The 20258-nt window shown below is 42.7% G+C and overlaps 1 protein-coding gene across 2 annotated transcripts in view; it reads right to left on the minus strand.

Annotated features, from left to right (window-relative positions):
- Positions 1–20258, minus strand: part of PC (pyruvate carboxylase) — a 495508-nt gene that overhangs the window by 113150 nt on the left and 362100 nt on the right. The window lies entirely within an intron of this gene.

Genomic DNA, 20258 nt, shown 5'->3' on the forward strand with positions numbered 1-20258 from the left:
GGGACCAACACAGATGCCTTCCGATGCCAAGCGCACATGTGACAGGTCAGCCAGTGTCATAGCTATAAATCTGCCGGCAGATGGCCTTTAGTAATTACTGGTACAAATTGTCCACTATATGTTAGCTACATAATGTAACTTCTGTACGTCTGATATAAATCTGGAGTAAACAGGAAGAAACAAGGAGAGATTTCAGTATTCATACCTCGGGTTGTTTCAGTTAAGGCATCAAATGCCAGAGAAGTATAATCCAGCTGTGCATTAATTCAATTCTTCCATTGGCATTGATAAGCCGTGTCTTGAGCCCGATGTTCGGCTCCGCCTGTAGTTTATGGCTTTTAACTATGCCCTCCAAGTGCCAGCTCTGTATATCCCTTCATACAAATTTAATTACCACTAGAGACTGACACTGGAAGAAAGCCGGCTTTCTTTATTAGATGCCCAAGGTAAAATGGCATATCATGACAGACTTTTCCGAACTTCAAAAGGAAGAGCGAGTATACAGAGCTGAGTAACTGCTGAAGAGTATAAATAATGTACACGCACCCCTCCTATTATACTAACGGCAGGAGTAGGCTGAATGAGAGCCCCCCCTGACAGATACGAGCATACAATATTACACTAGATGGACAAAGGTATTGGCACTGGAGATGAGCGAATCGATTAACACATCTGATTCGTTCAGAAATCAGCCTGCTTGAGCAATACAAGGCTGGCCCCATTGCTCAAGAGACTGCCCCCTCCTTGACTGACAGGGTGAGACATCTTGTCTGGTCCTATCAGTCCCGCACCTGCACCGCTACCCCGAGTAGAAGCGCAAGAGTAGAGGCTCTGCTGCTGCTACCTAAGCAGCACAGATGCCGACTGTCCATGCTCTGCCACACTTCCGTGTACGCCAGGAGCTTTGTGGTATGGGTTTCCATGGTCAATCAGCTGCCTGCAAGGCTTAGATCACCAAACACTGGAGAAGTGGAAATGAGTTATGTGGAGTGATGAATCTCAGGTCTCTATCTGGAAGTCTGAAGGACAAGTTTAGCTAATGCTAGTTTGGGGAAGGCCCTTTTTGGTTCCACCATGACTGTGACCTTGTGCACAGAGCAAGGTCCATGAAGGAGACATGGTTGGGAGAGTTTGGTGTGGAAGAACGTGACTGCCCCACACAGAGCCCGTCCAACACATTTGGTACAAACTAGAATGGAGATAATGAGCAGGGCCTTCTAATCCAACATCAGTGTGTGACCTCATAAATGATCTTCTGGATGAATGGGCAAAAATTCCACATAGTGTACAGGGAGTGCAGAATTATTAGGCAAGTTGTATTTTTGAGGATTAATTTTATTATTGAACAACAACCATGTTCTCAATGAACCCAAAAAACTCATTAATATCAAAGCTGAATATTTTTGGAAGTAGTTTTTAGTTTGTTTTTAGTTTTAGCTATTTTAGGGGGATATCTGTGTGTGCAGGTGACTATTACTGTGCATAATTATTAGGCAACTTAACAAAAAACAAATATATACCCATTTCAATTATTTATTTTTACCAGTGAAACCAATATAACATCTCAACATTCACAAATATACATTTCTGACATTCAAAAACAAAACAAAAACAAATCAGTGACCAATATAGCCACCTTTCTTCGCAAGGACACTCAAAAGCCTGCCATCCATGGATTCTGTCAGTGTTTTGATCTGTTCACCATCAACATTGCGTGCAGCAGCAACCACAGCCTCCCAGACACTGTTCAGAGAGGTGTACTGTTTTCCCTCCTTGTAAATCTCACATTTGATGATGGACCACAGGTTCTCAATGGGGTTCAGATCAGGTGAACAAGGAGGCCATGTCATTAGATTTTCTTCTTTTATACCATTTCTTGCCAGCCACGCTGTGGAGTACTTGGACGCGTGTGATGGAGCATTGTCCTGCATGAAAATCATGTTTTTCTTGAAGGATGCAGACTTCTTCCTGTACCACTGCTTGAAGAAGGTGTCTTCCAGAAACTGGCAGTAGGACTGGGAGTTGAGCTTGACTCCATCCTCAACCCGAAAAGGCCCCACAAGCTCATCTTTGATGATACCAGCCCAAACCAGTACTCCACCTCCACCTTGCTGGCGTCTGAGTCGGACTGGAGCTCTCTGCCCTTTACCAATCCAGCCACGGGCCCATCCATCTGGCCCATCAAGACTCACTCTCATTTCATCAGTCCATAAAACCTTAGAAAAATCAGTCTTGAGATATTTCTTGGCCCAGTCTTGACGTTTCAGCTTGTGTGTCTTGTTCAGTGGTGGTCGTCTTTCAGCCTTTCTTACCTTGGCCATGTCTCTGAGTATTGCACACCTTGTGCTTTTGGGCACTCCAGTGATGTTGCAGCTCTGAAATATGGCCAAACTGGTGGCAAGTGGCATCTTGGCAGCTGCACGCTTGACTTTTCTCAGTTCATGGGCAGTTATTTTGCGCCTTCGTTTTTCCACACGCTTCTTGCGACCCTGTTGACTATTTTGAATGAAACGCTTGATTGTTCGATGATCACGCTTCAGAAGCTTTGCAATTTTAAGAGTGCTGCATCCCTCTGCAAGATATCTCACTATTTTTGACTTTTCTGAGCCTGTCAAGTCCTTCTTTTGACCCATTTTGCTAAAGGAAAGGAAGTTGCCTAATAATTATGCACACCTAATATAGGGTGTTGATGTCATTAGACCACACCCCTTCTCATTACAGAGATGCACATCACCTAATATGCTTAATTGGTAGTAGGCTTTCGAGCCTATACAGCTTGGAGTAAGACAACATGCATAAAGAGGATGATGTGGTCAAAATACTCATTTGCCTAATAATTCTGCACTCCCTGTATATGCAGTCATACTTCATAAAGCCAGTCACAGGGCCTCGGGTACAGTTCGGCTAATATATAAACAGTGAAGTCAACACTATGCACAGCATATCCACTTTCTTTCTGCATCAGCTTTTACAGACCAACTATGTACTGAGTGAAAGTATGAAAATGTAATGTAAGGCTATATTTACACTACAAAAAGGACGTGAAAAATAGCTGTGTCACATGGCCATTTTTAGAACCAATTAAGGCACCTGCACACGGGTGAATGTACAGAAGATCCGCACAAAGCTATGTACATTTCTGCACCCAATCCGCACCAAAAAAACTGAATTTCTAATAGCAGTTTTTGGTGCAGATTTTATGTGGTTTTGGCAAAGCTCTCACTCTTTATTTAAAAGAGGGGCATTATACTGGGAGCCATTAAGGGGGCATTTGAAGTCCATGGGGCACTATGGAAATTAGGCATACTGAGGGCACTGCAGGGACTGGGTTTGTTTAAAAAAAAAAAAAAAGCCAATGAAATCCATTTTTAATGGCCGTTAAAAACTGTTGCAAAATGGATGCAAAACGGATAGAAAATGGGTGCACACACTGATGCAAAATGGCCATGAAAAACTGTGTCTTTTTCACTGTCGTGTGCATGTAGTCTTATGTATGTAGTATTTCAAGAATAATGCATTGTTAATTGTTCTGAAATTTAAGTATCACAATACATTCTGGTAAGGGACTCAAGATGTAGAAAACTAAGCGATAACTGCTGAAGGCAAGGTCTGTGACCAGCCCACCACAATAGACTAAGAAAAAGAGCAGGGAATAGAGGAGAGTGATGGGAAGGCATCAGCAGTTCACACACACTCCAGTTTACCGTTCCATCTACCTCGGAAGATCTGTGCTAATTCTATAACCTAAGAAACCCCGCCGAGTGTTCTCTTATCAAATCACCCTCCCGAGAAGAACTGAAATGAGTCTACGGATACGAAGCAGCCTACTGGGACTAAGGTCTAGGAATCTGCACAGAAAGCCCAGAGAGCTAATGAATGGCGGAAAAAACAGCTTGATTAAATTCCCTCGTGAATAAATCTAGATCCTATACATTTAATATGGGAAGTATGAGGATGTCTCCATAGGCTGAAATTATGCAGAATTCGGGTTAAGGGGAAGGTTGGGATGTTGCCCTTTCTAATTTTTGTACCCCCCGGTACAACAAATAGAGAAGAGAAAAAATTAATAGTTGTAACATTAAAGGCCATAGACGGGGGAAAAAAAGGGCATCATTATTCCTTTCCTCTTCAGGTAACCGGGGCAGACCTGGGTGGCCTGTCAGCAATGGATTTGCAGTCAGCTGTTGGTTTCTACAAAGCACACTAAAAAAGAAAGGTAACTCCGCTTCTCTCCAAGTTAATCGCTTCCTCTAAGGAACGGTTCATATGGAGGGCAGCGATTAGCATGTGAGATAGATTGTGGGCTCCCAACAAGCTGAACGCCTAGTACAAAGCATGGGAGATTAACGTTCATGGAAGGGAGGTGAATCGAGCGGTTACCATCTCAAATCCCTTGTGTACAAACTCACTTTGTACAGACATCTAATTCTTTTATTCAAAGCAGACTGGCAGATACTGTGGTTATGTACACACTCTTCCAGGTCTAAATGCCACCCTTTCGCGCAGAACACCATTTCTCAATTAATATCTCCAGAATTCATAGTATAAAGTTATCAACCATGTGCACAAGATAAGTAGCCACTAAAACCATCAAAGCTTTAAAAATAACGCGTCATCTGAAATTCACCTATTGTTAACATCACGCTTTTATGCTTAACACATTTTTTAAGAATTTTTTATGTTATTTTAAATTTTCCATGTCAACCATAAAATTCTGCAGTTTTCGCACTGGCCACTAAGCCTAATAATAGGCACCACTTCTTGGTTTGTACAGATCACTTTACTGCAGTTACCTGCTGATCTTTCATTCTAATCCTGCCTGTAATGATATCACCTCTGTGTAGAGATAAGACAGGATCCGCCACTCACAATAGGTGATTGTCAGAGCTTTTCTCTTCTGTCCTTGTACAAAGACCTCTGCACAGGTCACAGAACATGCCTAGAAAACTCTCCCATAGAAGTCAATGAGATTCCCTCCAGACCAATGTGTCAATGGACCATGGGGCTGCCGTAAAGCAATTTTCTTAATGCTTTGTAAATGCTGTTAAGAATGCCCCTTGGCCACTGAGCTCAGAAACAGCAGAGATATAAATATGTGTGTCATACCCACTAAACTATACATCAGTCTGCTCAGCTCCTCCTGATCTATAACAGGCTGCCTGCAGACTGCGCTGCCTTTCATGGTGACAGGTTTTCATCAACTACCAATAAATGCCTCTCATTCTGGAAACCAGCGCTGATGCGATCTTCTCGTACACATCTATAACATGTCAGTAAATCCTTTTAACTGGATTACCATTTTAAAGCATTTTTCATTCTACAGTATGAAGTATGTTAAAGGTCATCTGTCAGCAGAATCAACCTCATTAATCCAGGAATACTACCTTGTAGAGCTGATTCTGCTAATTAAAATGATACCAGTCTTGTGAAAATTGGGTGTGATGCTCCCGAGAATTATTTTTTTATTCTTTATGCAAGTGGGGGCGTCAGCGCACTGGGGGTGTGGCCAGGCACTGGAAATCTCAGGCGCTAAGGTGCAGAGAGAGACTAGGCCCCACCCCTCATTGCACTCAAGCTCTAACTTGCATAAAGAATAAAAATATTTCTTCTGGGGAACACTTCAACCGATTTTCATGAGAAAGGCATTATTTTAATCAGCAGGATCACATCTATAAGGTAGTATGACTGGGCAAGTGTCATATGGAGATCACCGCTGCACATATGGATGAGTGAGTAGAAAGTGGGTTTTTCAAAAGCCCTAATAACTCCAGTTAATATTAAAGGGGTTATCTGGGAGTACAATATTAATGACCTGTCCTCAATATTTGACCTGCCAGTCTGATACTGATGATCTATCTCATAATTAGGTCATCAACAGTAAAGTCCCAGGAACTTTCCTGCAAAAACACCTTTTTCATCTACCCACATGATATGGGATACATGTATTTTATGATCTCTGGGTGACATAACACACCCAAAGTCACCCCAATCAAAGTCTAGGAGTCTGACAAAAACATCAAAAGTTTGATTAGAGGTGAAATACATGCTGGTTTTGGCGTTTTTTTAATCTCTACTGTAGACCTATGTTAAAGAAGTATCCAGCTTTCCTGTGACCTCCATGTCATAAAAAAACTTGTGTTTCTGTGTGTGTAAGAAGATGAAGATGGCGATGACATAAGTTAAAACTGTGTGTTGAGATAAGATAAGCTGTGTACTGCTAAACAAGCAGTGTGCATTTCTTGCTAAAAAGCATAAGTCTCAGCAATTAACCCTTTAGTAGATTATTTGTGTACCAATCAGAAGTTATTGTTGGAATCTTTGTAAACCAATTATGTCAATACTTTAAGAGGTTACACCCTTGGAATGTGTATAAATAAAGGGCCTAGGACACTCCCAATTTGAGAGAATTTTAACCTGTGTGCTGATTTCTGTCATTTTCCTCTGTCGACGTCATTCACCTTGAACACGTAACTGACCCTAGGTCTGCCACAACAACCTATGGCTGGGTTCACACAGGCGTTGCGGGAAAATGTGTGATTTTTCCGCGCGAGTGCAAAACATTGTAATGCGTTTTGCACTCGTGTGAGAAAAATCGTGCATGTTTGGTACCCAAACCCTTACTTCTTCACAGAAGTTCGGGCTTGGGATCGGTGTTCTGTAAATTGTATTATTTCCCCTTATAACATAGTTATAAAGGGAAAATAATAGCATTCTGAATACAGAATGCATAGTAAACTAGCGCTGGAGGGGTTAAAAAAAATAAAAATAATTTAACTCACCTTAGTCCACTTGATCACGTAGCCCGGCATCTCCTTCTGTCTCCTTTGCTGAACAGCATCTGTGGTGAGCATTAATTACAGGTAAAGGACCTTTGGTGACGTCACTCCGGTCATCACATGATCCATTACCATGGTAAAAGATCATGTGATGGATCATGTGATGACCGGAGTGACGTCACCAAAGGTCCTTTATCTGTAATTAATGCTCACCACAGGTCCTGTTCAGCAAAGGAGACAGAAGGAGATGCCGGGCTTTGCGATCAAATGGACTAAGGTGAGTTAAATTATTATTATTATTTTTTTAACCCCTCCAGCGCTAGTTTACTATGCATTCTGTATTTAGAATGCTATTATTTTCCCTTATAACCATGTTATAAGGGAAAATAATAATGATCGGGTCTCCATCCCGATCGTCTCCTAGCAACCGTGCGTGAAAATCGCACCGCATCCGCACTTGCTTGCGGATGCTTGCGATTTTCACGCAACCCCATTCACTTCTATGGGGCCTGCGTTGCGTGAAAAACGCAGAATATAGAGCATGCTGCGATTTTCACGCAACGCACAAGTGATGCGTGAAAATCACCGCTCATCTGAACAGCCCCATTGAAGCGAATGGGTCAGGATTCAGTGCGGGTGCAATACGTTCACCTACCGCATTGCACCAGCGCGGAAATCTCGCCCGTGTGAACGCAGCCTATGACTAGTCCATACCCTAAAAGCTCTAGAAGTGGAGCTAAAATGAATATAAAAGACCAGTATAAACAGAGTTGGAAGGAGATTTGTGACCTGACACTGGTGTCACCTCACTAGGAACACCAGGTGTGAGATTTCATAAAATGCTTCTGTTCATAACATGGTGAGAATTAAAATATCCTGCAGAACGCCGGGCGTGGGAGAATTAGCATGTTAATGAAGATGTCACAGAGAGCTATAGCAACAGCATATACTGGGAGAGAATACAGGAATGCGGGGGAACGGTCTATCATGCAAAGCAAACAGTCAGCAATAATAATGAACAATGCCCCGGTATGAGTACAGAAAATGCGGAAAATACATGAATTCACACATCTATACAAACAAATATTGTGAGAAGCAAGGCACTGTGGATCAGTCATACCAGAGCCTCATCTGTAAAATGAAAGAATATAATGTACTCTAGATGAACCCGACCACAGAAATGCATTTCAGGTTAGGTAATCTTCAAAGAATTATAAAAAAATATAAAAAAAAACTTTAAAAAATTACAGGCAAGAAAAAAAGTCCTTAGAAGCAAAAGTACAAAAGAGAAACTACTTTAAAACCCATTGTCAGGACCAACGTCATGGAATGCAATGTTAAAAATGTTGTGTGACCTCAATTCAAAATTGATTAACACATTACAATAAACCATAACTGCAAGAAACATACATTTATCTCATGATTAATGTGAAAAAAAATAATATGAGAATCCTTTAAAACAAAGCTAGAACCAGCACATGGACCCAGAGATCTACCCATTCATTGCTCCAGTTACTCTGCTACATTTATTTCAGGCTAGCAGCACAGGGGGCATGTTCTTTTTCAGGGGATGTGTCCTTTTATGCTGCAGCTCTCTCCTTGTAACTGTCACAGCTTCTAACAGAAGATCGGAGCTGGTGGCAGGTGGATGGAAGTGAGCATGAGGTGGACAGGTGACCACAGTGAGGTGGACAGAGAAATAAGGAAAAGAACAAACAGAAAGGGGAGTGTGTTTTTTGTTTGTTTTTTTTGCTTATTTTATATTGCCCTCTGCTCGGTGCCAATTAAAAAAAAATTATCTTGTAAAATCCCCTTAACAATGCAAACCTTTAGGCTGGGGCTGGGGTCACACGACATTGTGACACTGCATGTAATGTTTGTCTGTGGAGTTGTGGTTGGGATGCAACATGCAACCTCCTGCAACTGGGACATGAACATCACAAAAAAATCCAACATGGTTGGATTCAAGTCGCACAAGACTTTGCCCTCATAGACCACAATGCCAGCCATTAGCGATTTTTTTTACAGCCAAATCACAGCTCTAAGGGCTGTTTCACACGAGCGGATGCCGTGCGTGACATCCGCTCCGTGAATGACAGCCAAGACCCGATGCAGACTGCAGAAGCACGTTGCATTAACATGACTGATAATGCTCCGTGCCTCTCTGTGATCTCTATACTACGAAATCACAGAGACAACTTTATCTCACTGTGATTTCGTAGTATAGAGATCACAGAGAGGCAATCAATCATGTTAATGCTCCGTGCTTCTGCAGTCTGCATCGGGTCTTGGCTGTCATTCACGGAGCGGATGTCACGCACGCCATCCGCTCGTGTGAAACAGCCCTAAAAGTTGCACAATAGCAAATTGCCGACTAGTCCCAGAAGTGTTTTTGTGACTGTTCTGAAGGTCTTGTGACCAGAGATTTATACGTTGTGAACTCAAAATGAGAAAGCTCTTCGCACAGAAAGCAACACGATCCATCAGGGTATGGCCACACAGAGTTATTTGGCTGAGGTTTTGAGGCAGATCCTTCCTTTATATTTCAGATTCCTTTTGAATCCACTTCTGACTTTGGCAAAAAAATTAGCAGGCAGATCTGCCTCAAAATCTCATAAAAAAAACGGTGTTGATGAACTCTTACTGACCTATGGGACAGGATCATTGATGGACAGATGCCTCGTAGGTTCTCCATTTCCATGTCACCCATCTATATACCTAGCACAGATTTTTCTGTTCTCTCTAGTTTTTTTTGGTAAGTACAAAAATGCAATTACAATAATACCTGGTAATATCATGTAATCTGCTCCCGTAGATCTTGTCATCAGATTTGACACGCAACGTTCTCAGACATCAGGGCAATGTTCTGGTAAATTCTCCCCTATAAACATTTTTGTACTCACAGAATATGCACATAGCAGTGCACCGGCAAATCTAATTTTCCTAGCAAATCCTCTGGGTCAGCTATATTTATGATATAAAATGTGCTCACAGGCGGAATCTCCTTGAAAAGATAATGCCATGCAGCAGAGCTTCAGAGTCTCTGGAGGTGCTAAGAATGTCTCAAGGCCACAAAAGCTCCTGTCCTACACCATCTACACATGTGAGCAGTAAATGGATATGCTTTTCCTCTCAAATTCAAAATATAAGTACACTCTGATATTTTGTCAATGGAGATAAAAATTGGGGAAATGAAGTACAACTGTATAGCCGGCTGTGAACATAATTAACAATTCCTAAAAATCTGCAGCCAATATGGTCAATGTGAGGACTAAATATATATCACAATTACATGTCACATTTTTTATTTGGTATCAGGAAAGCAATCAACCTTAAAAAACAATTTTTGAAAAAGATAAATGGTAGAGATTTCTTTACCATGAATATTGACCCTTGGATAACATTTCATGATCTTTAAAGGGGTTGGCCACGTTTTGGGGTGGTTTCGACAACACCCAACCCTGGGCAGACCTGCAAATGGCTCTCTGGACCCTATAAAGATAGATTAAGAAACTATCACAGACCTTTGCACATATTTAAAGGAGTTGGCCACCTTTTAAGGGGGTTTTGGTAACCCTCCCCCTCTAGGCAGACTTGCAAAGGGAAGCATACTTACCTGTTCCCTGCCACTGGGTCCCAGCTCCTTTCCTCCCGACTTGGTTGTCTTGCCCAGGTCCCCCGCTGTCAATATCCGCTTTATCATTGCTGCAGCCAATTGCTGCCTGCAGTGGTGACTTGGCCCCTTGCATCACATACCCAACTGACATGATTCAAGGGGGGCAGTTCATCGCTGCAGCCAGGGACTGGCTGATGTTGACAGCAGGGGACCCAAGCGAGACAGCTGAGGCCGGGGGATCACGATAAACGGTCGAAGATGTAGCGACTTATTAGCGACTAAACTTTCGCTTAATCATACGCATCGATAATCGCTCGTACCTGCGATCGCCCCTCGTTCACTTTTAAATCGTTTGTTGTTATTACGTGTAAAGATGGTGGACAGATGCTTGTCAAGAGTTTGGTCTTCAGATGGAATAAAAGGTGTGACAATGGATGACGTCGTGGTGATGGGTGTACATCACCTGATAACCACCCACTGTATGTCCCATTCCCCATCTGATAACATATTTCCGTTTCAAGGTAGCGAATGGGAAAAAAACACGTACATTTCAAAGACACACCTATTGCCGCTCCGCCAAGCCATGCAGTGGATCATTAGCGACTAGATGACTACATATTATACGAATGGATCTGTTAACGAGGAACAATACATTTTTACCATGCAGAAAGATCACGATGGATGAGAAACAAGCGATGTATCACTCATTTTTTAAATAGTTTATAATTTTTACATCACACGATTCTCGGCCATTTTCGCTCGCATGAACGAGAATCGGTACAATATTCACTCTGTGTAATTGTACCTTAAGTATGCTTTCCTTTGCAGGTCTGACCAGTAAGTGGGGGCAAGGGGTTGCTAAACCCCCAAAAAGGTTAAGTATGTGCAAAGGTCGGTGATAGTCTCTTAATCTATTTGTATAGGGTCCAGAGCACCATTTTCAAAGGCCATATTTTTGCATCCGTGTGCGCAACAGATTGCGCACAGAACCATAGAAGTGAATGGTGCAATTTGCCTCTTTGTTTTTCCACACAGATCCTTGGGGCATCCATTACTATAGCCTGCGTCTCACAGAACACAGATCTAGGGACCCCTTTATGGACATACAGTCTTCACTGAATAGTACAAACTGCGTGTTACAGTCGTCTGAATCCTGCCTAATAAGAGAGTTAAATGATTACAGTCAGGCTCCCTTCAGAAACCTCTGGCTTACTGCAGGCTGTCTATAATCATAGATGGCAGATAAGAATAGAACAGTCTGCCGAACTCCCCCGTACAGCCTGGCGTTATCACTTATGTTTTTAGCTCTGCATCAGAAAAAAGAAGCTAAATACACGTTAAAAAATGAACCAGCACAGAATGCTGGACACTGGACAGGTGACTGGGCCGCTTACAGAAATCCAGCGCTGACTGGGGGTGGAAACTGGCAGAAATCACGCACAGTACTGGGATGTAATAGAGCTGTCACCGCGCAGTAGTATCTGTCCAGGTGGATTATTGGTCCCAGCTTTCCTTTTTTTTGTATAAAATGCGCGGCCACTGCAGCATGATCTATTACCTCTATAACCATATTTCAGATGCAGCCCGTGTAGAAAGTACTGAAATTCAGAAGGATCAATGATTCCTGTCAACGCTGAATCAGTTTTCAGCAGCTAAAGGCATTTTAAACACAGAAAAAGCACCAACAAAATGCATGAGATATGATCATCCATGGATCGACCGGACGTAGAGACGCCAAAATTACATCAAACGCATGGACATTCTCAGCAAGTCGTCCACCAGTTCATATTCCAATCTTCTTAATGGGTTTTTCCACTCTCATTTTTTTAATTGACCAAGTCATTTGTCTTGTATTTGCATAAATGCATTCATGATCTGAAATCCTTGTTTAAAGGCATCTGTCGGCAGATATGTACCCATGACACTGACTGACCTGCTACATGTGCACTTGGCAGCTGAAGGCATCTGTGTTGGTCCCATGTTCATATGTGGCCGCATTGCTGAGAAAAATTGTTTTTAGAATGCAATATATGCATGTTTTTTAAATGTATGAAAATGAGCCTCTAGGAGCAACGGGGGAGTTGCTGTTACACCTAGAGACTCAGCTCTCTCTGCAACTGCCACGCCCCATGCACTTTGATTGACAGCGAGGAGTTATGATATTTACATTGCCTGGTCCAGTCAAAGTGCAGAGGGTGCAGCAGTTGCAGAGACAGCAGAGCCTCTAGGAGTAACGGCAACTCCCCTGTTGCTCCTAGTGGCTCATTTGCATATATTAAAGGGGTTTTCCCATCTGCGACAATGGGGGCATATTGTTAGGATAGGTGCGGGTCCCACCTTAGAATGGAGGCCCAGAAGTTGAGGAGGGCGCACTGCGCATGCGCAGCTGCCCTCTATTAATTTCTATGTGGCCTCCGAAAATAGCCGAGCACTGGCTCAGCTATTTCAGTCGGCCCCACAAAAATGAATAGGAGCAGTGGCCACGCAAGCATGGTGCACTCCCATTCATTTATATGGGGAGAGCGCTTGGTGGTGGTGGGACTCGGCAAAACCCAGGTTCCTCCGGCCACCATGTTCCCCCCTCCGTTCTCGGTGTAGGTGCCCACCTATCAGACAATGAGAGCATATCCTAGATGGGAAGCAGCACTTGCTTCTTTTTTACACATATAAGAAAGAAGCAGCGAGTCCTATCTTGGGGCAGAATCAGCGCTAAATCTCTGTTGAAATTAATGTGAAGGAGAAAAAAAACATTTCCATGAAAGTCCATGCGTTTTTTGTGCGTTTTCTGCGCAGGCTTAAAATCTGCTTCAAAAACCTCAAGTTGAAACTTCAGCTTTGTATTGACGTGAACACCCATTGGTTAAAAAAATGACGTGTCAAAAAACCACCTAAAAAAACACACGGGAAAAAAAAAGTGTATTTCCGTGCTGAAAAAAAAAAAAAACATGCGGATTCCGCATTTCAAAATTAATTGTGAGAACTGGCCCTTACAAGTCAGCGGGCAACCTATCAGCCCTCTCTAAACCTAAGGCACTCTGCCCACAATGCGGAGGATTGGAGAAGAATGATGCAGTGCTGGGCAGTGCCTTAGGATGACAAAAAGACCTGCAGATACATAGGGTGTTACGGTTGCCTACATGGTTCTCTATATAAAGAGCTCTTCGTACGGTATTCCTTTTTGACCGTTGTGTCAGCGCATAACTGGGCATTAAGCTCGATAACTCCTTGTGATCTTAGGCGGTTCAGTAGAATTATAGACGCATCCCATCAAGCAGATGAAACCACAGTTAATGCAGCTTCATTAATAAGTGAAAGCTGCCATAGTGATTGCTCTGCCAAAGTAAAAAATGAAAAAAAAAAAAAAAAATCATCAGTTTCTAAAGGAACAGCAGGCCGATGGCTGAATCAGTGTGAAGACGCCCCGATTATTCCTAACCACTGCCAATCCTTCTGTCTAACAGAAGAAACAAATTATTTTTAGCAGAACAAAGCACTTTGCTCAACAAATGCCCCTTTAAAGAGTGGTCACTGGACGCCCAATAAATGCGAAAGGAGACTGAGGCTTTAAAATACTATTCACCTGGAAAATGAGAAACACGGCAAAAAGCAGCAGTGTTCAAATGATCAAAGGCAGGATTTCACTACCGTCCTATTTCAAGTGTTGGAAGCTTATTAGTTCATCTAGGATCTGAAAGTCATTATGAAAGAAGAGAATGTGATTGTCTGTCTGGATAACAGGCTCAGATGTGCCAAACCAGGCACAACTTATAGGAAAAGGTGCATTTAAAAAACCCTTACACGTGCGCAAAAACGGAGGAGAAAAAAAAAAAGATTTAGATATTTCAAGATTTTATTCTGAGGCCGGCCATGTCCTCTTTAATATCATCAGCCGCACAAAGTCATCAACAGCTTCTTTTATCTCTCAATTCCCTTTAAATGTGGGACAATAACAGATTGTAGAGGGACCACAGTATCTTAATTACATCGCAGGCAATTTATCTGAAGGAGCGGCAACGCTGCGAGACAAGGCGTTTAATCAGGACAGTGATCCTGCGAGGAGACTGGTTACAGAGGAAGCTTCCTACTGTATGACCCACTTTAAATTAAACTCCATAGTCATTAAAATTAAATTATTTTCTGTTGTCTTGTCGCCTGGAATTTATAGGACGCAACATGTGCCGCAGTCCAGCTACAGAGTCGATTTACATATATGTATTGGGGGTCATTTATCAAACTAATGTAAAGTAGAACTGACTTAGTTGCCCATAGCAGCCAATCAGATTCCACCTTTCATTGTTCACTGCTCCTTTGGAAAATGAAAGGTGGAATCTGATTGGTTACTATGGGCAACTAAGTCAGTTCTAATTTACAATAGTTTAATAAAATGACTTGTGGTCTCAAGTGGTGTCGTGGCTGGCACCAGGGCATATAGTTCAAAGCCTGGATGCCCTGGAACCAGCCATTGCCACATTCAACCGTCTCTGTGTCCTCCCCTCCACCAGCGCCCCATAGTACCCTAAACAAAACAGTCTCCATGGTCCCTATTGGTGATGTTACATGGTATTAACAGAACACTAAAGAGCCTCGCAAAAGTCAAAAGTGCCTAAAATACAATACACAGCTAAAAAGCAGCACAACTAAGTATGAGACGGAAAACCGTAATCCATGTAGCGCTGCGTCCATGCCCACGCAGTAATTTATTCTCCCCCTCCATGTGCTGTTCCCAGCGCCCTACTACATGGGGCAATACTGGTAATTCATGTGTGTCTAATAAGTATTGACCACCAATTCCCAGCTAGCTCCATATTGTATTCATCATGATTATTCTGCTCTACAATGTGAAGCGACAGGGACTGGTGTAATAGAATTACCACAGGATTACTTGACAGATCACATTTCTAAACCTTTTAACTAGTTTATTATCTCCAGTAAATGTCCACATGCTATGCAGCGGTCAGAATAATGGCTACTAATGAAAACAGTCAAGTAATGCCCTCAGAGATGACATCAAGAAGACAAACCACCGTACACGGCGACTGTGAATACTGCCGAGGGAAAGGCGCACAACCATGGGCGCTTCTTCATAAAATCTCTACTGGCAGTAAGTGTTTTTTACATTAAAAATGTATAGTCTCAGGAGAATAACAGATCAAGGCACAATACTGGTCACCAGCTAAATCTGGCCATTAGATTCATGTTCTACTGTATTACCTTTTGGGGTGCCATTTTTATTTTTTCCACTTGAAATAGGGGGCTTCCCTGCAGCTGTATTTTTAGCTTTTTACATAATGAACAATTGGGGTCAAAAACTGCATCATCTCATATGTTTCAGTGATTGATAGCATTCTCTGTGTAAGGGCTAATTTACATGACCATATGAACGAGTCCGTCTCCAAGCGGAGCCATTCATTTCAATAGGGCCACAAAAGATGCGGACAACACACCGTGTACTGTCCACATCCGTTGTTCTGTTCTGCAGCCCCGCAAAAAATACAGAGCATGTCCTATTCTCTTTGCGGACAAGAATAGGCATTTTCTATGAGAGTGACGGCCATGTGCGGAACGCACACGGGCTGGTATCCGTGTTTTGCGGACCGCAAAACACATACGTCAGTCACTTAAAGCTGTACCCAGGGAGGTGTTATCAGCAATTGATAGCATTCTCTGTGTAAGTGTGTATACAGAGATAGCTATCAGTCACTGATAGCTGCACACGGGGAAGGTGTTATCAGTAATTGATAGCATTTTCTGTGTATACAGAGATATCTGTACATGGGAAGGTTTTATCAGTGATTGATAGCATTCCCCATGTAGTTGTGAATACATAGCTGTCAGCCATTGATAACACCTCCCCCGTGAACAATGAAATCAGAAACAGAAGTGACATATGTATAAATTACAGGTTTTACTGAATCTTTCCCCACAAACGATATATTAATCTGCTCAGCTCCTTCTGCTCTATAACATGCTACCTGCAGTTAGCACTGCATTTCATGGTGACAGGTTCTCTTTAAATTTTAATACACAATCCCTGTGTTCTGGGTGGAGATAAACCGCAGCTAGAGGATAATCGGGGAAAGCAGAATAAATAGCTTGTTCGCCCGACTGTTATTGAAAGTGTATGGGCTTCAATAAAACTAAGAAGGTCTATACTTAGTATTAAGTGGTGACTGCAGGAAAAGCTATGTATTCCATCCACGTCACCGTGTTTATCTCACGGTGTCTGAGAGGAGAGCGCTGCATGGTTCAAAAGTGAAATAAACTCAGGGTAGGCTCTTAAATTACAGCTTCCTACTACAAGACAACTCTCTAATATGAAGCCAAGACGTGCTGTCAGGAATATTAAGAAGATGCGAGCAGGGATATTCTTTCCTTTGTCAGAGATCTATGGCTTGTTTTGAAACCAGGGAAGAGAGTGCGGCTAAAGAGAAGATACGAATTAAGTCAGAAGATCTAGATGGTAATGCTGGAAAATGAACTCAGAGGAGCAGAGATGTCAGAGTTACAGAAGCCACACGTAATGAAGGGCAGACTGAAGAAACAAGAAGGTGCTCCCAGATGAAATAAGAACATGGAAGGAAGATATTGGGCGCAGAGATGTCTACATTACACACATATGCTGGAGCAGCTCTTTCTCTGATATTCCTCATGGGAATGTAAAAATAAGGCCTCCTGCACACGAACGTGTGCTTCCCGTTGCAATATTGTGGACCACATTTGCGGATCCGTTCCGTCTGCCTTCCGCATCACGGATGTGGACCCGCAAATCCGGACATGCGGAATGGTGCGGGACGGAAGCACGGAACGGAACCCTACGAAAGCACTACAGAGTGCTTCCATGGGGTTTAGTCCCGTATTTCCATTCCGCAAAAATATAGAACATGTCCTATCTTTTTGCGAAATGGGCAGATCGTGGACCCATTAAGTGAATGGGTTCACGATCCGCTGCAGCTGCCCCACGGTTGGTGTTCGTGCATTGCGGCCAACAATTTGCGGGCCGCAGCACGGCCACGGCAGGAGGCCTAAAAAAGATCACTAATATGTCCCTTGTTTATATAGGGCGTTTGCCTGCTCAGTCTGACATGGTCAGCGCCATTTCTTGTGGACCACATACTGGAACTTTTTTCATGGATGCCTCTGTGTTTAAATAGCACAGTCTGCTGTATTACTTCACGTGGCAAGAAAACTGCGTCCCTGACAGACACAGGCCCAGTGGAAGCCAAAGGAACACACTTCTGGCCGGGTGAATGGAGGCCTATGGGTCACTTAAAGGAAACGTGTCACCAAAAATTTTAGCTAGTTAAAAGCAGATAGTAACACATCTCCTTTTTTTTTCTCATCAGATTTTTTTTTTGTGATTACAGATTTTTTATTTTTTTCTATTTCCTGAACATGATTATGGGGACGGCCATCTTGCCTGAGCTGTTTTTAAAAGGTTTCTGTCACCCCAATTTTCGCTATTAAACAGGCTGACATTATAGATGTGGAAATGTCACCTGAATTTAACTCCGCATCTCTTTTATTTAAGTATGCCCCCGTTTTCGTGTAATTTTAACTTTTATTATATGCAAATGAGCCTCTAGAAGCAGGGGGGGGCGTTGCACCTGCTCCTAGAGGCTCCTTTTGCCCACCTCATTTCCACGCCCTTCTGTCTTGATTGACAGGGCCATGCCAGCGTTGGTTCCCCTGCTGGCCCCGTCAGCTGTGTAAATCTCGCTCCTGCGCCGTCCCATTCAGTATTCGGTGCAGGAGCGAGATTTACATGGCTGACGGGGCCAGCAGGAGAACCAACGCTGGCCTGGCCCTGTCAGTCAAGACAGAAGGGCGTGGAAATGAGGTGGGCGAACGGAGCCTCTAGGAGCAGGTGCAACGCCCCCCCTGCTCCTAGAGGCTAATTTGCATATAATAAAAGTTAAAATTACACGAAAACGGGGGCATACTTAAATAAAAGAAATGCAGAGTTAAATTCAGGTGACATTTTCACATCTATAATGTCAGCCTGTTTAATAGCGAAAATTGGGGTGACAGAAACCCTTTAACAGCATTTTCAAAGCATTAAGAAAATACTTCTATAGGAGAGTTTTCTAGGCGTGCTCTGTGACCCTTTAAATGTCTGCACTTCCGGTAAACATAGCCGGCTAACACGGTGTGTAAGGAACTTAAGAGGACGTTCACGCATTGTAAATACACGTCAGAAACACGTATTTGCGGTAGAATTAGAGACAGAAACCCGGGGCTGACCCTTGGATTTCTGTGGTGAACTTGCATCTACAACTACCACAGGTCTGTAAGTGGTTTACCCCCATGAATATCAGTGAAAATTTCTAACGAGGGCTCCTATGAACTGGCGAATATCTGGCGGTGTAAAAGTGCTGCCGATTACCCAATGAACAAGCTAAACATGCCCCTTATCGGATAATAGATTGTTCATGCAAAAATTATCGTTTGCCGGCAGCAGATCGTGCTGTGTAAACAGCATCTGCTGGCGGCAAACAAGTCATTATGGGGAAGAGTGATGGTATTAGTGATCAATCCTACCCATACTGTGGAGGAGATCACTGCATGTAATAGTAGCGGTCTCCTCCACCAGCGAGCAGGTGATTGTCTGCTGTATCATCCTGTGTAAAGGGATCTATATAGACAGATAGATATGAGATCGATAAAAAGATGGTAGATAGATATGGACAGACAGGTAATAGATAGATGAAAGATAGATATAGATGAGAGATTAATAGAGACATGATGGATATATATATATATATATATATATACAGTACAGACCAAAAGTTTGGACACACCTTCTCATTCAAAGAGTTTTCTTTATTTTCATGACTATGAAGGCATCAAAACTATGAATTAACACATGTGGAATTATATACATAACAAACAAGTGTGAAACAACTGAAAATATATCATATTCTAGGTTCTTCAAAGTAGCCACCTTTTGCTTTGATTACTGCTTTGCACACTCTTGGCATTCTCTTGATGAGCTATATTTAACTATACGTTTTTTACTTCAAGGAGTGCTGCGGATTTTCTTCTGTTATATATATATATATATATATATATACACACACACACACACACAAGGTTTACAAGAATCATATCTTAGCACTGACGATATGAGGGTCTTTCATGGAACTAAAGGCAGATTTTTCACTAGGACACTAGTCTTTTGTTCCACCACAGCTGGCCGCATCTACACAAGCAGTTTGATATGCGCCAATAGAATGATTATTTACCATCCGCACTGCAGGCCATGAGAGGGTTAATACACACGAGATGATGGGGGCACCTAATGCAGACTGCCTGTGTGTGTTAATGTACCGAAGCTCCATCCTCTCACATCATGTCGTCTCCATGTAGATATCCTCCTCACACCCCTGGAACGCACTCTGAAAAAAGCTTGCAGCGCACATGCTCGGTCCAGAGGTGAGCGGCTTGTGTGCAGATCCAGGGAAACGCACATAGAATAACAACCACCTCGGCCCTTGGTGACAGCGCTTCCCTTTGGGTAGGTTACACACTACAAAATCAAACCCTGTGTAGGGCACACAGACCTGGCTGTTAAGCAGAGCTGACATGCTCACGCTCGCTTAAGCGTCCCTCCTGAGTCCTTTCTATTAACCCTGAATATAGTCTTTTCATATTTTCTTCCACGATTTGTGAAGGCAGACCAAAGAGCATTCCTGGACTCGTAGAGAATAATCTGCTGCATCCAGGCCCCATGTAAAGCCACAAACCCCATTAATATTACCACCAACAACATACTCGAGGGTCACGCTTCCTCATGTATCCAACAAGCTCAGCAAAATCGCATGCCGTAGGAGAATTAGAAAAAGTGGTGAAAATTATTCACTCATAAT

This window comes from Bufo bufo, chromosome 10 (genome assembly GCF_905171765.1).
Source record: "Bufo bufo chromosome 10, aBufBuf1.1, whole genome shotgun sequence".
Lineage (NCBI taxonomy): Eukaryota > Metazoa > Chordata > Amphibia > Anura > Bufonidae > Bufo > Bufo bufo.